The sequence below is a fragment of the Monodelphis domestica genome, chromosome 2 (assembly GCF_027887165.1).
Source record: "Monodelphis domestica isolate mMonDom1 chromosome 2, mMonDom1.pri, whole genome shotgun sequence".
Classification (NCBI taxonomy): Eukaryota; Metazoa; Chordata; class Mammalia; order Didelphimorphia; family Didelphidae; genus Monodelphis; species Monodelphis domestica.
In genome coordinates this window covers 61,239,877-61,254,831 of record NC_077228.1, presented here as the reverse complement: position 1 = coordinate 61,254,831, position 14,955 = coordinate 61,239,877, and positions in this window count along the sequence as shown.

The following is a 14,955-nucleotide window of genomic DNA, read 5'->3' as shown; positions in this document are numbered from 1 at the left end:
GCACCATGTTGCCAGAAAAAGGGGAAGAGGGGAAGGGAAGGAGCATTGATTAAGCACCTACTACATGCCAGTCAGTGTGCTAAAGGTTTGCAGATATCTCATTCACTCCTTCAACAATAGATATTTTACAAGGGTAGTTTTCCTGCCCCCTCTTCTACAGACTTAACCATTAGCCTTTCCAGCTCTAGATTTTATTTCAGAGGGAGATTCTCAGCCTGTGATGATCATATATCCCAAACCCTATGGACAGGGGACTCAGCTAAGCTCACCCCACTCTCCATGGGCAGAAAGGACCCAGACTCACAGAACTGGTACCAAACATGCCCCTCTGCTTCCGACTCAGGTCCCTTGCAGGTCAAGTATAAGGCCACAGGGGGAAAATCTTGAGTCTGGCATGTTCCTGCCCCCTGGATAGTGGTGGCTGTCACAATGTAAGGCTTTAAAGAAAAACCTTGAACAGTCTGGAATTTGAAGCCAGCTCAAGACCAGCTTGGGATGGAGGGATGCAAACATCTCCCTGCTTGCTTCCAGTGGCTTGGGGCTGGGCAGAAAGCATCTCCTTGCACAGGGAGACACCTGGACCACATTATTTAGGCTACTTTCACTTCCTCCCTCCCTTGGCAATCAAGACCGGAGATGCTTTTTAGATTTCTTTTGTGTTCCCCAAAGATGAGATAGGCACGCACTGCGCCAACGGGTAGTTATTTCATATTGCTTTAGAAATCATAACGGCTGCAGCTGTTTGGGAGAGGGAGCTCGGCGAGGTAGATTCAGTTTGTCTCATCTTCCCCTGGCTTCAGGAAGTTTTAGCCCACAGCTGCTGCTAAAATGCTTCTCGAGTTACTGTCTTCTCAAAAAAAAAATATTAATAAAAGCTTTTGTGAGTGCCAGCTAAGCCCTTTGGGCAGGTGTCTACATCACATACCCCTGGGTCCGTATCTCTCAAATACCTGGTGTTCACAGGACAGAATAATTTCCCTTTTTAATATAGATTTTACCACCTTTTCTCTAGAACATCATTCTAAAGGCGTCTCTATCTCTTCTCCCAATTCCTCACGCCCTCTGATGTAGACTATTTACAGACAATCAATCCATCCAGTTTATCATTTTAGCACAGGCTTTCCTTCTCCTTGGGCATGTGGCTTCTTTTTTTCCCAGCCCCATTTTTCTCTCGACTGGCCTTCATTGTGTCCAGGGCAAAAATTAAAAATACCGCTCGATTCTTAGCCAAACATCCTGCAAGGCTTTTGAACTCTTTCCACAGCCCAGCAGGGCTCTGCTGCTCAAGCACATCGGCATTCAGCCAGGCACCAGTCACATCAGAAAGCACAAAACTGTGCCACCACCCATTTCCTCCAGCGGCACTCCCAGGTCAAGTGCTCTGGCCCAAGCTCTGTTCTTCCCAGGAATGTGTGTGTGTATAGAGAGGGGGAAGGAAGAGGGTGACTATCTGCCTTAATGTTGACCCTTTGGGAAGTACATCCTTTAGAAACTGAGTCATTCCTCATTGTGAGTCTGATTCAAGTCTAGTGTCTAGCCAAGGTCATTACCAAAAAAAAAAAATCATATGTTTCTATCATACTGCAAAATCTGTAAAACTCTACAAATGTCATTTGATCTTAGCAACCCAGAGTTCTTAAGTTTCCATGTTTGTCAATTCTGAAATTCTTTTATCTAATCCCAATCTCGTCATCCCACCTTTCCCTCTGTTTATTACCCCGAACCCTATTTTTTGTCTTCGCCGGGACCTCCCATCCTTTGACCCCTCAGTTCTTTCCCAGGACATTATCCCTACCCTGACAACATTCTCTTTCCTTCTCTGCCTTGATCCTGTAGTGAACCAGTTTTAACTATATACCATATCTTAGCCTTTTGAATCTTTTGTTCCTTTATTGTACTTCCATCTTACACTGCCAAGCCTCAGTCCTGATTATTCCCACCATTGGCTCCCTTTCTTCCTATCTCATATGCTGCCAAATACAAGAGAAAAACCACAAAACTGTGCTGGCTGGATCCACTAGACCCTCAAAGCAGCAATTAATTCAGTAAACCACTCGCCACTGAGGTTTTCCTAAAAATGTCTGCCCTCAGTCCTCCAATGGATTCCTTTCTTCTCGGTTGGAACCTTCCTTCATATTTCACTGAAAAAACTGAGGTTGCTTCCAGAGATCTCTCTTCTACCCTCCTCATCTCATGTCTCCTGGATACCTTCTGCTGCTACCTACACCTTGACTCCTGCCTCATACACTAAGCTGGTCTTTCCTCTTGCCAAGGCTGGCCCTCCATCATCCCTATCCTTTCAATCTTCTTCCTCTTCTTCTCTACCAGCTGCTTCTCTCCTGTCTACAAACATGCCAATGTCTCCCTTTTCTTCAAAAAATCCATCCATCTCTAACAGCCACTGTCCCATATCTTTCCTCTCTTTTGTGGTTAAATTTCTTGAGAAGACCACCAACTATGGATGCCTCTACCTTCTTTCACTCTCTTCCTAATTCTAGAGTCTGGCTTCTGACCTCATCTTTTAACTACAATTCCTCTTCCTAAAGTTACTAATGGCCTCTTAATTGCCAAATTTAATAGTCTCATTTCAATCCTCATTCTTCTTGATCTTTCTGCAGCCTCCGAGCTTGCTGAGCATACTCTTCTTTCTAGGTTTTCATGGCACTGCTCTCTCCAGGTTCTCTTATTTATCTGACCACTCCTCAGTCTTCCATTTGCTACAAGTCCATGCAGATCATGCCAGTTAATCATGGATTAAGGGCACTCTCTCCTGGGTCCTCTTCTCTTCCCCCTTTATACTATTTCACTTGGCGATCCCATCTCCTCTCATGGATTTCATTACCATGTCTATGCTGACGATTCTCAATTTACTTATACAACCCTCACCAAGCTTCTGTCTACCTCTACTCTTTAATGTCCAACTGCCTATAGACATCCTAAGCCAGATATCCCATAGCTATCTTAAATTTAGCTTGTCCAAAATTGGACTCATTATTTTCCCCAAACCCTCTTTTTTTCCTCATATTTCTATTATTGTCGATGGCACAACTATTTTCTCAGTCCCCCATACTTGCAACCCAGCCAACTTGCTTGGCTCCTCACTCTCACCCTTCCCTAATTCCAATTTGATGCCAAAGTCTGTTGATTTCATCTTGGCAATACTTTTGACATATACCTTACTCCTCTCCTGTGATCTAGACCCTCATTAATTCATTTCTGGACTACTGCAATGGCCTTCCAGATAGTTTCCCAGCCTCAGATCTCTCCTCACTCCAAAGTCCATCTTCCACTTCTAAAGAACAATTCTGATCATATCACTTCTTCCTCAATAAACTCCCGTGGTTCCTTATCACCAGCAAGTTTGAATATAAATCTCTGGCTTTCCAAGCCTGCTACAACCGACTCCCACATACATTTCCATATTTCTCCCATATGTATCCTGCAATTCAGTACCATTGGCCTCCTCCTTGTTCCTCAAACATTGCCCAATTTCCTGGCATTTTCACTGGCTGTCACTCATGCCTGGAATTTGCTTCCTCCTCATCTCTACTGTGGAAATTCCCTGCTTTCTTTCAAGTGCCAACCAAACTCTTACCTTCTGTAGGAAGTCTTTCCAAATTCCCCTTAACTCTAGTCCCCTCTCTGTTATTTCCAACTTATCCTATGTACATCTTGTTTGTACATAATGTTTGCATGGTGCCTCCCCATTAGACTATGAGCTCCTTGAGAGCAAGGGCTCCCCTCCCCATTAGACTATGAGCTCCTTGAGAGCAAGGGCTCCCTTTTGCCTTTGTTTCTCTAGTACTGAGCAAGTATCCAGCTCATAGAAGGCACTTAATCAGTGTGTATTGACTGGCAATAAGGCAAGTGATATATATATATATATATATATATATATATATATATATATATATATATATATATATATACTAATTTTACTAATGAGGAACTCAAGGTGCAAGGAAACTAAGTGACTTATCCATGGCCACATAGCCAGTGACAGACACCAGATTCAAACCCAGACCTTCATGTCTCCAAGACTAGCATTCTATCCCTCAACCAACAAAATTAATTTGATAGATGTCATCGCAAAACGCTAAAATGTTCTTCCATCTCTTATCTAGGGAAGAAGCATGCTCAAAGTTCTAAACAATTTGAGAGTTTACACAGTGCCCTCTTCCAGTCCTGGGAAAGTTTGTTGTTTCTATGGATTTGAGAATGCAACTTTCCAGGAAGATGGTTTTATATTGGCCTGCCTGCTCTACTCATGCATTCTATGGCTAAGTGAGCAGAAATCAGCCCAAGGTTCCCTTCAACGTTCCCTCTTTTCACAGCAAACCATCCCCTTGGCCTGGGAGAAAGGTCCCTTGGTACATGTAATCTGGCATTCCAGTTCTGGATCCTGTATCTTCTTCCCAAGCCTATCCTCAGTTTATCCTGCACACCTATACTGTGTTGTACACAGTTGTGTTTGCATGTTCTCTCCCCTATGAGCCCGAGTGCCCTGTCAGAACAGGGACTGTCTTTTGCCCTTCTTACATTCAAATATACATATTGACTATGATTTTATATACACACAATGTATTGTAGATTTAGAGCTTTTAGGAAACTTAGAATCCAGAACCACCTCATACATAAAGTAAATGAAAGATAACCTTAGAAGGGAAGGCTCTAGTAGCTAGGACAGGTGTTCTTAACCTTTTTTTTTTCTTATTGCTCATGGACACTTGTTCAGAATATTTTAAATGCATCAAATACAAAGAACACTAATTATACGAAAATTATATTTTAAAAGTAGTTTGTATAACCTACATTAAAAAACCTCAGAGCTAAAGTGAATAGTTAAGAAAGGCCTCTGACAAAAGATAGTGATTAGGCTGAATTTTGAAGCCAGAGAATCCCAAAAGAGAATTCCAGGCATGGAGGATTCTAGGCTGGTACAAAGGCACACGGATATGATATAGAGTATTGTGGCTGGACCTTATAGTGTATGGAAGGGAGTAAAGTGTAAGAAGAATGGAAAAGATATTAATTGTTCATGGTTGGGCCAAGCCAATAGCCGGAATAATAAAAATGATAATATTTCCTAAATTAATTTGTGTTTTCAGTGCCATGCCAAACTACAAAACTACTACTTTCAAGAACTAGAAAAAAAAAAGAATAACAAATCCAGAGAAAGAACTGTGGAAGTAGAAACACAGAAGAAAAACAACTGCTTGATCACATGATTCAACAGGGATATGATAGGGGATGTAGACTCTAAATGATCACCCTAGTGCAAATATCAATAATATGGAAATAAGTCTTGATCAATGACACATGTAAAACCCAGTGGAGTTGCTCGTTTGCTACAGGAGTGGGGTGGAAAGAAGGGACGTAAAGAACATGAATCATGTAACCATGGAAAAAATATTCTAAATTAATTAATTAAAAAATAAATGTTCATTGAAAAGAAATGGGGGAAAAAAGAACAACGAAATTCATCTGGAAAGAAAAATAGACAAGATTTTCAAAAGAAATACTGGGGAGAAAAGTAAAAAAAAAAGTAGTATTACTAGATTTCAAACTATACTACAAAGCAATAATCCTCAAAAACCATTTGGTTCTAGGGGCAGGTAGGTAACTTATTGGAGAGTGCCAGACCTGGAGATGGGAGGTCCTGGGTTCATATACAACCTCAGACATTTCCTACTTGTGTGACCCTGGGCAAGTCAGTTAAACCCCACTGCCTAGCCCTTACCACTTTTCTGCTTTGGAACTGATACTTAGTATACCTAAGAAGATATGGATATAAAAATACTTTTTAGTATCATCAGCTAGGGGAAAAAAACCTGAAAAAGTTAGTAGAACAAATTAGATACACAATATAGAGAAGCAAACAAACATAGTGGCAGTATTAAATAAACCCAAAGATTCCAAGTGTAAGGCATCATTTGTTGACAAAAAAGCAGCTAGGAAACCTGGAGAGCAATCTGGAAGTCATTAGACCAAAGTCTCACACTACATACACCACAATAATCTTTAAGATTTGAGATCTATGTATAAAATGTCACATTATAAACAAACTAGAGGAACAAAGGAGAAAATACTTTTTACAACTATAAGTAGGGGAAAGAGTTCATGATCAGAAGAGGGATCAAAGGCGTCCCAGAAGATAAAGAGAGCAATTTTGATTACATTGTAATTTTAAAGTTCTGTGCAATAATAATAATAGCTAGAATTTATACAGTACTTTAAGGTTTGAAAATACTTTCTTTACATACTATCTCACCAAATCAGTGTTAGTTATAATTAGAAGGAAAATAGTTAACTGGGGGGAAAAGCTTTCTAGAAAAAAAGACTGAAATCGAAGATACCAAGGAAGTTATCCAAATAGATGAGAATGACAGCCATTTCTTAATAGATAATTGTCAAAGAATATGAACAAGCATTTTTCGATGGAAGAAATCCAAACTACCGACAACCAAATGAGAAAAGCTCCAAATCACTAATAACTATAGAAATGAAAATTAAGCACTTCTGAGGTTTCACCTTATACCTATCAGAGGGGCAAGAATGACCCAAAAATGAGATAGACGATTGTGGGAGCTGTTGGAAAGACAGGAAGACGGGTGAATTATGAATTGGTCCTAGAAAACAATTCAGAATTATGCCCCTGAAGCTTGCTATATTGTGTATATCCTTTGATCTAGTATTGTAACTACTAGAAAATAAAATTCATAAAGATAGATAAAAAACCAAAGGTAGAAGGAAAAGTACCCAATATAAATAAAAATATTCATAGCAAATTTTTTTGTAGTAAAGAATGGGAAAGAGCACAGATGCCTATTGGGGATGGCTAAACCAATTGTGGCACATGAATATAATGGAATATTACTGTGCTATAAGAAATGACAGGTATGATGAATAAAGAAAAACATGGAAAGACTTAGATGAACCAAGACAAAGTGCAGTTAGCAGAGTTAGGAAAACAACATCCCCAATGATAACAATATAAATGGAAAGAGCAAACACTGCAAAGCAAAAGAAACTTAATGCTACAGAATTATATAAGGAACAAGGTTGGCCCCCAAAAAGGTATTTGAGAAGATAGTTTTTTTCTCCCCTCCCCATTTTTTGCAGAGGTCAGGGTACATGGGTCTGAAATATTGGATGTAATTTCAATTTTTCAATGTATTAACTGGTTTTTACTCATTTTTATTTTTTTCTTTTAAAAATTATTATAAGGGGTAGATCTGGGGAAAGGACATGGGAAAATCCAGACAATGTAAGAACCAATAATATCAATAAAATTCATTTTAAAAAATTGTTCTACAGGTTAGATGAAGATGGATTGGAATGGAGAGAGAAGACAGTAAGATCAATCAGGAAATTTCACAATGGTTCAATGTAAGAGGTGATGAGGACCTGAACAAGAGTGATGGTTGTGAGAGGAAAGAGAATGATATAGAACAGATGGGTTTCCTGGCCCTTTTTGCCATTCTTTACACAAAACACCCCAAATCTTGACACTCCAGGCATTTTCACTGGTTGTCCCCCATGTCTGGAATTCTGGTCCTCCTAAGGATGATCTCCTGGCCTCTCTGGCTTCCTACCTTCTATAAGAAGCCTTTTCTGATACCCTTTAATACTTATTGATTTGTTGATCCTCTACAGTTCATCCTTTATGGCTTGTTTGTAGGTTGTGTTCAACAGACTGTGAAACCTTGGAGGGTCAGAATTGTGCATGTTTCTTTTTCTTTTTTGGCCTTTGTCTTCCAAGTTCTTAGTAATGTGCCTGGCACATAGCAGACACTAAATAAATATTTAATTGACTTTTGAGTAGAGGATGAAAACAGGATTGTGAATCTGGATGACTGAGAGACTAAAAGATGACAGCTGGTGGGGATGATAGGCTTTCTGAGAGTAGGGACTCCTGAGGATAGCTTAGGTGGCCTGGAGTCAGGGAGATCCGAGTTCAAATCCAGTCCCAAGAGCTTGGCATTGTTCCTGGCACATAACAGGACCTTAATAAATGCTTGGGGACTTGATATTCTTTTTAAGCAATGGGGAAGATGTGGTCATATTTGTAGGTAGATTAAGCACCCCTCACTTCTTCATCAGATCCTCCTATAATGGGCCTTTTTTTGCCATCTTGGTTATGCTTTTCTGGATGTGCTCCAGTTTGTGGCCTCAAGAACTGCATTCACTCTAAGATGCAAATCCCACCACTATTTTGACTTGGGAGGCAGGCAGTATTGCCTAATTAAATGATCTGGGCACATTTACATTAATGGGTGCATTAAGAACACTTAATAGGTCCAGGAAACTTGGCAATAAAATTGGCAATTCTAAAGCCTTCTACAAAGCACTAGTATATTCTGATAAAAAAAAAATCACACCAAGGTAACAATTCTAAATAATGGTTATAAGGCATTTAAGACTTTCATCTTTCTTATTTATATTACGTTCTAATGGCAAGGCAGCTATACTTCGCACTATTCGGCATCAGTGGGGAACAAGAATTTGGGAGGTATTTTTAGGGTGCCTCGGTGTGATTGGCAAATGCTCTCTGTGTTGGCAAGTTCTCACTGCCCCCTGGGAAGTCAAAAGCTATTCAGATTCCCTCGTCATCAAGAAATGGGACACAGGAATTTTTAGAACTCTTTAGTGATGAAGATTTGGCAAGTGAATAAATTCTCAAAGTGTTCTTCCACTGGAGCTACATTATGGACCTTTACCAAGTGGGGGACCCAGCTTTCATCTCAGCAGATCATTCAGAGCTTCATCTGGAAGAGAGAATTATTTTACCTACTCAGTCAACAGAGGAATGTTTCCACCCTGAAACAGGGAGGATTATCTAGGTTTTTGCCTCAAAAGATCACAAATTAAAAGTACCTTCCAAAAAACAGGAGGAGGCAGGGAGATGGGTTCTTTTACAAGAGCTAGTCCAGTTGAGAGTCTGGGAAACACAAAATACAGTTTTGATGAAAAGATGAAAGAAATGATGTGTTTTAATGCACCACTTTTTGGGCTGAGTGTATCTTTGTCGCTTGATTTCAGACCCTGTTCTCAGGAGGTCTGACCCACAGGGTCCAGAAAATAGACCAGCTACTCTTACTCAGCTCCCCTTCTCCTAATCCTTTTGCTATATATGTGGACATCCAGCCATCTCTGCCAATCAAGAACCAAACACTGAATATATAATATGCTTATCTCTGGTAAATCAACTAAAAATACTACTGTTAAAACTTCTATGCAAATACATTTGCTGATAGAAAAAAACAAACAAACTCAAGTAGTGTCCCATTACCACAGACTTTACAAGGGATGATGGCTTAAGAAGGATGGGGGGTTCAAACTAAGGGAACAAAGAAGAGGGAGTGTAAGGATTTGTGTTTCTGCAAAGGCGCCTCTTCGACAAGTTTTGATTATTTTTTTTAAAGTTTGATGTATAAAATATAAAGGCAAAAATAAGTAAGAGAGAGATGAGAATGAATTAAAGCTGTAAGAAGAGTCAGGAAAGCTAAAAAGTTCATAATGGTTTGTGAATAAAAAGCTTTGGGTGGCAAAAAGGCATTTAAAGTTCTCTTTGGGAGGAAGGAAAGGAACAAGGAACAAAGGAAAAGGCCACACTGTCCATGGAGGGCTGGAGGACTGCTGATCTAGATGGAGAAAAATGAAAATACTCATCTTTGCTTCTGTTTTCTCTGTTGAGGAATTGGCTTTTAACTGGAAAGCAAAAACATGGTTAATTGACAATTAGACCTAGCAAATTATCTGTCAAGACTCCGAGCTCCAGAGTGCCGTAGTTGGGTACGTGCACAGGATCAGAATTTGTTTCACCAGTGGAAATTAAATGAGTGTCTGCCCAAAAGTTCTTACCATTAAAAACATGGCATCTAAATTCTTCCCTTCATCTATCTGCCCCAAGTTTAGGTCAAACAGAACCATCTCTTCTCCTCTGAACATGCCTTTGACCCTAGAACCTACCACCCATCTCCACTTCCATGACTGCCTCTTGAAATTACACCTATCCTTCTTCAAGGCTCAGTTCAAATCTCCTCTTTCGTCCATAGACCCAACTAGAAATGACTTTTCCAAAATGCGATCTTGTAGTATTTTGTGCCTCTCATACTTTAAAAAAATTAACTTATTTTTTTCAGTTACATGTAGAAATAACTTTTCATAATTGTTTTCTGACATTAGGATTCAGGTTTTCTCCCTCCCTCCCTCCCCTGCGTTCCTGAAGCTGTCAATAGTCTGATATAGACTATACCAGTGCTTTTGTGCAATACATATGTCCATATTGCTCATCCCATGACAGAAGACATTCATCAGACATACAATAAAAAAACATGAAGAAATAGTGAAAGATGGCATGCTTTGATCTGCAACCAGACTCCAACAGTTCCTTCTTTGGCTGTGGATAGCATTTTTCATCATGGGTCCCTTGTGGATATCTTCTCTCCTGTATTGATATTCTACCTCATGTTCTAGTTATTCACGTCTGTCTTATCTCTTCTACTAGACTGTAAATTCCTTGAAGGTAGAGAATTCCTTATTTATTCCCTTTTAGCATCTAACACAATGCCTTGAATAGTCTTACCTGTTAAATGTTGAAAGAATAAATTACAAAATAATTTCAAATAATTTCAATCTTTCTTTTTAAAGCTTGAATTCACTGTTCAAAAATATTATATTGAGAGATATTTTATGTAACAGATATGTGGTGCATGGTGGGAGAAGGTGGGAAGGATGCATCTGTTTCCTAAGGGAAATGCTCAGAAAGAGGGGTCTTTAGAAGTGTGGCACCCTGAAGTTAGAGCAGCTGGAACGGCAACCCAAAATAGCCGGGTATTGGCTGGGTGACCCCAATCAAGTCACTGAAACTTCTTTTTTTTAAAAAAACCCTTACCTTTCATCTTAAAATTCATACTGTGTATTGGTCCCAAGGCAGAAGAGTGGTAAGGGCTAGGCAATGGGGGTCAAGTGACTTGCCCAGGGTCACACAGCTGGGGAGCATTATGAACTCAAGATATCCCATCTCTAAGTCTAGCTTTTAATCCATTGAGCCACCCAGCTGCCCCCTATAGTCACTGAAACATTCTGCATCTTTGTTTTCTCGTTAATAATATAGAACTAATAATAATGGGTGATTCCAAAAGAACTAACTATATTCTATCATTTGCTATTCAGTATCTCAATTACATGTGATCATGCTATAGAGTAGCCTTTACATTTCTCAATTTTCTTCTGGCTAAGATCCTTTACAAATGGGCTGGCAGGATCATACATAACCTAGTTATTGAGTAATGGCTTTAGTTGAGTCCTCAGTTGTTCTGGAATCACCTTGTCCTTGACGTCTTCCAGGCTTGCAAGTGAAGAAAATTCTGCTTACTCCTTTTCCCTGACCTGCCCTGGGGGTCAACTATTACGAAGATTTGAGCATCTACTGTTGTGGGTCAGCCCCAAACTGATTCGGCTCAGTTCTTGCCGTCCCAAAGATGATCCCCCTGGGGGCCCAGAGCCATGGATAGCAATAATCTAGGCTCTAACACGACTAAATAAAACTGTTACAGAAAGAAGATCAGGGGAGGAAAAAAGGCCATTGTGTAAAGCCCGCTCCTTCCCTTGAGATCCGATTTAGAAAGAGAGAGAGGAGGACTCCTGAGCTCCCCTTTTACACCACTTCATCTTATATACGTGGAAACTGAAGGCCAACAAGGCAGACGACCTACTCAAAATCACACAGGCATTTGGGGCAGAGCCCAGGAGCAGACTTTCCAATGGACCGCGATGCCTTCTGCCTGGATCTCCGTTTATTTGTCTCTAAATGAAGGGGACACTCTTTCAGCTCTCATTGTTATCAATTGATACCACTTAGTGGCTCAATTAGGAAATGTGGCTTATACAAATGAATTCAGAGGAAGAGGAGAAGCCCATTGCTCTGGCTTCGTAGCTGGCACCCAGAAGATAAGCAAAGCTCCTCAAGGTCCTAGCCCAAGTCTCTCAAGGGATTTAAGGGAATTTGGGAATCTCTGAAAGAGCAGCTAATTTTAGACTCTCAGAACGGCTGCATCTTGTGCCAGTGGGCTTGGCAGGGATTACAATGACAGACACATAGCATGTCCCCGAGATGAAGAAAAACAACCAATTTGATTATCCTGACACTGAATTCTGATGAGATAGTTCACCGATCAGAGAAATATCAAGCCTAACCCCCCCCCCCAGCTTCAGTGACCAAAAAGCGGTTCTCTTCCAGCTCCCAAAGGAGACCCAGTGCCCCGGAGGAGGAGGAGGATTCTGACAGAGCTCTTCAAGGCCCTTCTGGTAGAAAACACCAAACAGAAGGAGCAACGTACAAAACTGGCCTGGTTCAAGGGTTGAAGCAGAGAGACAAGCGCTTGGCTATTAAAGCATTAAGCAAGTTCCTGGGGAGCTTGGCCCATTCTAAGTCCCTCAGGCTGCTTTTCTCTGAGTGTGCCATGCGTCCGTCCGTTGGCTACACTTTGGGGAAGGGGCTACGATGAGCTTTCAAATACAGCGAGCCTTTAAGGAAGGGGCTTGAAAGAAGCCAGAAGGTAGAGATGAGGGGGAGAGAGGTCCAGATTCAAGGGATCATGGCGGGAAAGCAGAGTCTGGAGATGGTGTCTTATAAGAGGAACAGCCAGGAGGCCAGTGTGTGGTCCCTGGATTATTGTGTACGTGAGAAGAGCGACGTGGAAGAAGACTGGAAAGGAAGGGGGTGGCTGGTTATAGAGGGCTGTAAATGTCCAAACACAAATGCACAAGTATTTGTCTCCACGTAAGATATAAGCATATTCTTAGTATTCAGCAGTTTGTCAATCAATCAATCAATGAAACATTTACTGAGCACCTACTCTGTGCCAGGCCATGGGGCTAAGTGCTGGAGCCACAAAATGAGGCCAGAGACTATCCCTTCCCTCAAGGAACTTACAATCTAATGAGGGAAGACCACGAGCAAACAAATATAGACAAAGCAAGTTATAGACTGGATAAACAGGATTTAACAGAGGGGTTGGAGAAGACTTCAAAATCCAGGACACTTAGATGGGCTTAATATGAATTCCATCAAATATTCAAAGAACACTTCATTGAAGTATTATTATATAAGTGGTTTGAAAATATAGGAAAATAAGTCATAAATATGATCTTGATGCTTAAACCTGTGAGAGTAAAACCAGAGAAAGAAAACTATAAATCAATTATCTTCATGCGTTGTTGGAGCCCCAAATCACTGCTATCTGGTGGCAAGAATTTTTTCTGCTGAGCCTATCATTGAAATCTTTCCCTCTTGTAAGAATCTGCCAGAAGAGCTTGTGCTACTTTTTCATAAGCCTTGAGAAAGCAACTCCCATCCATGGCCTGAGAACAGAACAGAGTACGGCTTTTATCCATCAACAAGTACAAGTGCCCATTAGGTAGGTGCTGGATGCAATGCAGGGAGCTGGGGAAACGATCCCAACTCCAAATGTACATACATTCTAAATGTGCAGATGAGTACAAATATGAAAATCCATACTAAGTATCAAGTGAATAAATACAAACATAGAAAAAGTAATAAAACACAAGGTAGTAGTTTGGGAGGCAAAGTACTAACTTGCAGTCTGGGCCATTGAGAAAGGTTTCGTACCAAATATGGGGCTTGAACTGTACCCCAAACAAAGGAAGGAAGGAAGGAAGGAAGGAAGGAAGGAAGGAAGGAAGGAAGGAAGGAAGGAAGGAAGGAAGGAAGGAAGGAAGGGAGGGAGGGAGGGAGAGAGGGAGGGAGGGAGGGTGGGAAGGAAGAATAGGAAGGAAGGAAGAACAGGAAGGAAGGAAGGGTGGGAGGGAGGGTGGGAAGGAAGAATAGGAAGGAAGGAAGAACAGGAAGGAAGGGAGGAAGGAAGAACAGGAAGGAAGGGAGGAAGGAAGAACAGGAAGGAAGGAAGGAAGGAAGGAAGGAAGGAAGGAAGGAAGGAAGGAAGGAAGGAAGGAAGGAAGGAAGGAAGGAAGGAAGGAAGGAAGGAAGGAAGGAAGGAAGGAAGGAAGGGAGGGAGGGAGGGAGGGAGGGAGGGAGGGTGGGAAGGAAGAATAGGAAGGAAGGAAGGGAGGGAGGGAGGGTGGGAAGGAAGAATAGGAAGGAAGGAAGAACAGGAAGGAAGGGAGGAAGGAAGGACAGGAAGGAAGGGAGGAAGGAAGAACAGGAAGGACGGAAGGAAGGAAGGACGGAAGGAAGGAAGGAAGGAAGGAAGGAAGGAAGGAAGGAAGGAAGGAAGGAAGGAAGGAAGGAAGGAAGGAAGGAAGGAAGGAAGGAAGGAAAGCATTTCAAACATGGTGGACGAGCCCAGAGGCAGGCAATGGGGTCCTGGGAATGGTAAACTGAGAGTGACCAGTTTGGAAAGATTAGAACAAAAGGGAACAGTGCAAAGTCCTATGTTGGTGATGGGGCAGAAAGAAGTCACTGGAATGTGAGGAGAATTCACAGCCAGAACTACACTTGGGGAAATTACTGTGACAGCAGAGTGCAGGACAGACTGGAGGGAGGCAAGATGAGGCTGGGATATCAGTTGGGAAGGCAAGGGGAAAGGAGCAAGCATTTACACAGCCCCTCCTCTGTGGCAGCCCGGTACTAAGTGCTTTATTATATGATGTAAGTCCTGTGAGGTAGGCATTGCTATTCCCACTTTACAGTTTGAGGTAACTGTGACACAAGAGATTCTGTAACTTGCCTAAAGTCACACACCTAATAAGTATCTGAGACTACATTTGAACCCTGGCTCCCAGCCCAGATGCCTAGCCACTTCAACAGTCAGCTGTCTTGTCAAACAGGCTATTGCAACCCTCTTAAGAAGAGGTGATGAGAGCCTGAATTTTGGTGGTTACCTTTGTGTGTGGCGAGAAGGGATCAGATGCAAGAGATGGCAGAAATGGCAAGATCTGAAAATGGACTGAGTATGTAGGGTGAAGGAG